Below are 7,500 nucleotides of genomic sequence, written 5' to 3' on the forward strand. Positions count from 1 at the left end.
AACAAAGAGGCCATAGCTAAAGAAGCTAAGGGTTGGAAGACAATCCAAGAAAACAGTAAAGTTGCATTTACTGATATAATTAAACAGCAAATGAAAGAACAAACTGAAGACTCAGTTATCAAAATGATGAGACAGAAGGAGAATATTGTAAGAGACTTAGCAGACAAAAGGAAATGTATAATTATATTAGGAATGGAAGAGAAACATAACCCAGATAGAACCTCAAGAATCAAAGAGGAAAATGAAAAATTAAGCAGTTTACTACAATTAGTTTAGGAAGATGAACCAGAAATAATGAAACAAATCGAAGAGAAGTTCAGACTCGGAAAGTATAGTACAGATAAGACCAGACCAATTAAGATTAAATTCAGGTCACAAACGACGGCAGAGAATATCTTATCCAAAACAGGGAAACTAGCAACAAATGAACAATATAAAAAGGTATGGATAAAACGGGAAATGAATAAAGAGGAAAGAGAGGAAGAAAACAGAACAGTCAGAAAAAGAGAGATTCTATTGGAGAGTAGTGAACATGAAACTAAGGCAATTCGACATACATGAGAAAAACAAAAGGGAAACAGAGAACACAATGGAAGTGGCAGAAAACTAAGAGTGTCTTACACAAATATAGATGGATTAATAACAGGATTGAATGAGCTGAATGATTATTTGAAGGAAAATGAACCGGACATAATGGGAATTGTAGAAACAAAATTAAAAGGTCCACTACCACCCAACAGTGTAGGACATGATGCATATAATTATTGGATTAGGAACAGAGAGACAAAGCAAGGGGGTGGAGTTATGTTCCTGACTAAGAAGGATATAAACGTGAGGTGTGTCACATATGGAAAGAATACAGTAGAGATGATTATGATCGAAGTGGAAGACAGAGATAAGAAGAGCAGAAAGTTTGTGATAAATTATGTGCCTCCGAAAACAGCCTCGTGGGAAGAGAGTGAACATAAAAGTATGTTAGAGGACACAAAGATAACATTAAATAAGATAATGGAAGATGGAGGAAGAATAGTTATGATGGGCGACTTTAATTGCAAAGAAGTCTGCTGGGAAGAGATGACAGTAAAGGGTGGAGACGGCTCATGGGGAAACGATCTACTTGAGATGATTACTGACAATACAATGACACAGTGGATACAGGAGAACACTAGGTATAGAAATGAGGAAGAACCATCGAGACTAGACCTAATAATTACATCTGAACCTAGAATAGTGGACAAGATTGAATATAAAACACCAATAAGTAAAAGTGACTACATATTGATTGAACTGGAACTAAATGAAGAAAAATACATGAAAAGAAATGAACAATATAGAAAAGGAAGAATGATGTATGAAAAAACAAACTTTGATAAAATAAGAGAATTCTTTCAAAAAGAAAACTGGGAAGAAATATACAAAGAAGAAACAACAGTGGAAGAGAAATGGAATATTTTGACAACAAATTACAAAAAAGGAGTGGAAAAGTATGTCCCAAGACAAAAACAAGAAAAAGAATATGTAAAATGCTGGTACAATAAAAGTTGTAGGGAGTTAGAAGACAAAAGAGACAAAGCTTGGACCAGATGGAAAAAAGACAGAAGGCCTGAAAAATGGAAAATATATACTTGTTATAGAAATGAATATGTACAAACGTGCAGAGAGGAAAAGAGAAAATATGAAAAAGATGTCATAGAAAAGTGTAAAGATCAACCAAAACTATTTTACAGATTTGTAAACAACAAATTGAAAAACAAACAAGACTTGGAGAAATTAAGACATGGAGGAGTTGAATACACAGATGAAATTGAAATGGCGGAAATTATGAACAAACATTTTAAATCAGTGTTTACAAGGGAGAACATACAACCTGAAGAGATCGAATGGAAAGAGAAAGTCCCTCCCATGAAAGAAATAGAAGTAACAAAGAACGAAATACTGAAACACTTGAGTAATCTTGATGTCAGAAAATCGCATGGACCAGATGAAATAGCAAACTGGATTTTGAAAGAATGCAGGAATGAACTGGCAGACAAAATACAAAGCATAATAAACAGTTCCTTGAAAGAAGGAAAAGTTCCAGAAGATTGGAAAAAAACAAATATAGTACCCATATATAAAGGAGGAAATAAAGAAGACCCTACCATCTATAGACCAGTCTCTCTAACAAGTACAATAGCAAAAATTTGTGAAAGAATTGTCAAAAGTAGATGAGTAAAATATTTAGAAAAAAAAAATCCAAACAATCCAAAGGCAATTTGGATTCAGACAAGGACGATCATGTGTCACCAATTTAATATGTTTCTATTCAAGGCTAATAGATATAATACAAGAAAGAGATGGATGGGCTGATTGTGCATTTCTAGACCTAAGAAAAGCTTTTGACAAATTACCACATAAGAAGTTGCTTAAGAAATTAGAAACTGAAGGAGGAATACAGGGCAAACTGCTTAATTGAATGGAAGACTTTTTGCAAGAAAGGAAAATGAGAGTAGTGATAAGAGACAAACACTCAAAATGGGATGAAGTAATAAGCGGTGTTCCGCAAGGAACAGTTCTGGCCCCAATAATGTTTGCTATATATATTAATGATATGGATGAAGGAATTGAAACCTATATGAGCTTCTTTGCAGATGATGCAAAACTACTGAAAAGAGTGAACACGGAAGAAGATTGTGAATCACTACAGAGTAATCTAAATAAAGTACAGGAATGGAGTAGGAAGTGGGAGATGGAGTTCAATACAAAAAAGTGTAGTATAATGGAATTTGGAGAAAGCAAAAACAGAATAACAGGATCATACAAATTGTGAGAAGAAGGAATAAAAAAAAGTAGAAAATGAGGACCTGGGAGTCATTGTTATGAATAATATGTCACCTGAGAAACATATAAATAAGATTTTTGGAGAAACTTATAATTTAATAAGAACAATCAAAGTTGCATTTACATACCTGGATGAAGAAATGGTGAAGAAAATTCTAATCACCCTGATAAGACCAAGATTGGAATATGCAGCAACGATATGGTCACCAAGTACAAAAAAAAATATAAAAAAAACTTGAAAGAATACAAAGAGCAATTACAAAATTGGCACCAACACTCTCAAAACTATCATATGAAGAGAAACTAGCAAAACTTGAACTACAGACACTAGAGCAAAGAAGAGAGAGAGGAGATTTGATAGCTATTTACAGAATCATGAAAGGCATAGAAATTACTGATAGAGAAAATCTGATAAAATGGGATGATAGAAATACAAGAGGACACGGAAAGAAAATAAAAAAAGACAGCTATAGAAGAGATCTGAAAAAGAACAGCTTTCCTCACAGAGTAATAGACAGTTGGAACAAGTTAGATGAGAAAGTGGTGTGTGCAAAAACAATACATGAATTTAAAAATAGTTTAAAAATGAATTTAAAAATGAGATATGAAGACGGGACACTACGAGCATAGCTCCCCTTCCCGTAAAATACAACTAGGTAAATACAACTAGGTAAATACACACACACACTCACTCACACACACACACACACACACACACACACACACACACACACACACACACACACACACACACACACACACACACACACACACACACACACACACACACACACACACACAATGAAAAGGATGAAAATAACGACTCGAAAGCCAGTCACGAACCAGAGCCATCTGGCGTCAGTCGATCGAACCGCGTCGTAAACAAACCTTGTACTAACACGTGCGATGGAAAATATTTTCCAGGATTTAAGTATGAAAGCAGGAACTTCAGTCGATTATTAGGGATAGAGAGAGATATGAGCAAAAATAGGATTCGGTGGGAAAATGAAATTATGGACTTAAGGAAAGATATCTTAGGATTAATAGACTGCTTAGCACAGGCCAATCACGAAATTTCTGACCTAAGAAAAACCAACTTGGATCTTACAAACGAGATTAAAGAAATGAAAAGGGATTTAAATGAGTTGAAGAATGATAACGAAAAGAAGAAAACTAATGATAATAACAACAGCGACAATTTAAAGATAGAGGTGAACAATAAATTACAAGAATTGACACAAAAGATCGAAGAGAAACTAGGTGAGGAAAGCATTCAGAAAATAAAGAAGTGAAAGGAAAACATCGAAAACAAGGAAATTGCTTTTAAAGAAATAGCCAAGCAGCAAATGCAGGATAATGCAAAAGACACAATTATCCAAGTGATTAACGGAAAAGCTAACTGGGTTAGGGATACAGTAGATAGGAAAAAATGTATTGTGGTATATGGACTAAAAGAAAAACAGGGATTGGCGAGGTACATGAGAGAAAAAGAAGAAAAAGAGACTGCAGTAGAAATCCTAAATGAAATTCAGGGGGGAGAAAGAAATGCAAGCACAGACCTGGAAGAGACATATAGAATCGGTCGCTATTCTAAGGATAGAACCTCTAAAGATAAAATTAAGGTCACAGATGGTAGTAGAAGACATATTTGAAAAAGTAGGCAACTGGGCAAGGAGTGAAAAATACAATAAGATATGGATAAAAAGAGAAATGAGTACTGAGGAATTAGAAAAAGAAAAGTCACTAAGAGAAGAGGCAAAGGAAAAAAAACTTGATGAGAACGGAGACAGAATGCAAAGAATTCCATTGGAGAGTAATCGACATGAGATTGAGACATTGGCACATCAAAACGAAAAAATCAAGGACAGAAAAAATAATGGAGAAGGAAGAAAACTAAAAGTGGCCTATACTAACATTGACGGATTAATTTCAGGTCTGAACGAACTCAATGATTATCTGTTAGAATAAAAACCAGACATAATGGGAATTGTAGAGACTAAACTAAGAGGTGAAATACCATCCATCGTTATTGGACAAGGCCTATACAATTACTGGATAAAAAACAGGGATAAGAAACAGGGAGGGGGAATCATGTTCTTGGCCAAGAAAGACCTAGACGTGACAAAAATTACAGAGGGCAAAGGAAATGTTGAACTGATCATGATAAAAGTCGAAGGCAAGAATATGAAAAGTAGAAAGTTTGTGGTGACCTATGTGCCCCCAAAAACGAATGCTTGGAAAGAGAACGAACATACAAAAATGCTAGAAGATACAAGAAAATCACTAAATGAGATACTAATGGGTAAGGGTAACCTGGTAATTATGGGGGACTTCAATTGCAAAGAAATTTGTTGGGACAACATGACAGTGCGAGGAGGAGATGACTTGTGGGGCAACGTACTGCTAGACATGACCATGGAGTACACAATGACCCAATGGGTCAGTGAAAACACAAGGTACAGAAACAATGAAGAGCCATCGAAACTAGATTTAATATTTACAACAGAACCTGAAATAGTGGACAAAGTCCAGTACAAGACACCAATTGGAAAGAGTGACCATGTACTCATCGAAACTGTACTAAAGGCAGAAATAGACATGGAGAGGAACGAAAAGCATAGGAAAGGAAGATTGATGTACAACAAAACAGACTTTGCAAAACTAAAGACATTCTTCCGGAATGCAAATTGGGAAAAAATTCTATATGGAAGAGACAACAATGGAAGAGAAATGGAATATATTGATGGATAATTACAATGAAGGGGTAAACAGGCATGTACCAAGACAAAAGCGAGAGAGAGAATACATTAAATGTTGGTTCAACAAAAGATGCAGTGAGGCAAAAGACAGAAGGGACAAAGCTTGGAAAAAATGGAGAAAAGAAAAAGAAAAAAAGAAAGAAAAAAAAAAGCAAATGGCAAATTTATATAAACTATAGAAATGAGTATGTTAATGTGAGAAGAGAGGAAAAAAGGAACCATGAGAAGGATATTATAGATAAATGCAAAGATCAACCCAAGCTATTCTATCGGTATGTGAATGGTTAACTTAAAACCAAACAGGAAATGGTGAAACTACGCCAAGGAAATATAGAATACACAGAAGAATTAGAGATGGCCGAAGTCATGAACAAGCACTTTAAATCTGTCTTCACCAGAGAGAAAATACAAAATTGGGACGTAGATAATAACAAGCAATCTCCCCACATGAGTGAGTTCACAATATCACAAAAAGAAATATCAGAGCATCTATCAAAATTGGATTCTAAAGGAATGCAAAGAAGAACTAACAGACAAAATACACATCATAATAAATAGCTCACTCAAAGAAAGAAAGATACCTAATGACTGGAAAAATGCTAATATTGTATCAATATATAAAGGAGGAAACAAGGAAGAACCCACCAACTATAGGCCAGTATCACTAACAAGCACTATAGCCAAAATTTGTGAGAAAATCATCAAGAATAGATGGATAAAACATCTGGAAGACAACAACATATTAAACCCAAGACAATTCGGGTTCAGACAAGGAAGATCATGCACCACAAACTTAATATGCTTCTACTCAAGGCTAATAGATATAGTGCAAGAAAGAAATGGATGGGCTGATTGTGCATTCCTAGACTTGCAAAAAGCCTTTGATAAAGTACCAAACAGAAAATTACTAAAAAAAACTGGAACACATAGGAGGAATACAAGGGAACCTACTAAAATGGATGGAGGACTTCCTGATGGGTAGAAAGATGAGAGTAGTGCTCAGAGAAAAATATTCAGATTGGAAAGAGGTGATCAGTGGAGTACCGCAAGGATCTGAACTGGCACCAATAATGTTTGCTATCTATATGAATGACATAGACGAAGACGTGAACTGTTACATGAGCTTCTTTGCTGACGACGCCAAACTGTTAAGGAAAGTAGAAACTGATAAGGACTGTGAAGCACAGCAAGAAGACCTGAATAGGGTATGGAATTGTAGTCAGAAATGGGAAGTGTACTTTAATACTAAGAAGTGTAGCATAATGGAGTTTGGAAAAAGCAAAAACAGATATCAGGAAAATATACAATTGGAACCAAGGAAGTAAAAGAGAGTAGGATCCGAAAAAGACTTGGGTGTAATTATCACAAATGACTTGTCCTATGATAAACAGATTAACAAAATTGTCGGGGAGACTTATAACTTGCTAAGATAAATAAAAGTGGCATTTGCATACTTGGACGAAGACATGATAAAAAAAATATTGGTTACATTGATAAGGCCTAGACTAGAGTATGCGGCGACATTGTGGTCCCCAAGTGCCAAAAAGAATATAAAGAAAATAGAAAGAATCCAAAGAGCAGCTACAAAAATGGCACCTGCACTTGCAAACCTATCATACGAGGAGAGATTGGCTAAACTGGAGTTACCGACACTGGAGCAAAGAAGAGAGAGAGGTGACCTATTGACCATCTACAGAATCATGAAAGGCACAGAGATATTTGATAGAGAGGACTTACATTACGGGGACAAGAGAAACACAAGAGGACATGGAAAGAAAATAAAAAACATAGCAATAGAAGAGAAATGAAGAAACACAGTTTTCCACATAGAGTTTTGGACACTTGGAACAAACTGGATAATGAAATAGTATACGCAAAAATCATTCATGAGTTTAAAAGCAAACTAGACACTGCGAGATAC

The 7,500-nt window shown here is 35.3% G+C and overlaps 1 protein-coding gene across 1 annotated transcript in view; it reads left to right on the forward strand.

The window, feature by feature from the left end:
* LOC143038150 (uncharacterized) overlaps window positions 1–7,500 on the forward strand; it is a 322,262-nt gene that overhangs the window by 314,550 nt on the left and 212 nt on the right. The window lies entirely within an intron of this gene.

This window comes from Oratosquilla oratoria, chromosome 23 (genome assembly GCF_046742065.1).
Source record: "Oratosquilla oratoria isolate Oo_2021 chromosome 23, ASM4674206v1, whole genome shotgun sequence".
Taxonomy (NCBI): Eukaryota; Metazoa; Arthropoda; class Malacostraca; order Stomatopoda; family Squillidae; genus Oratosquilla; species Oratosquilla oratoria.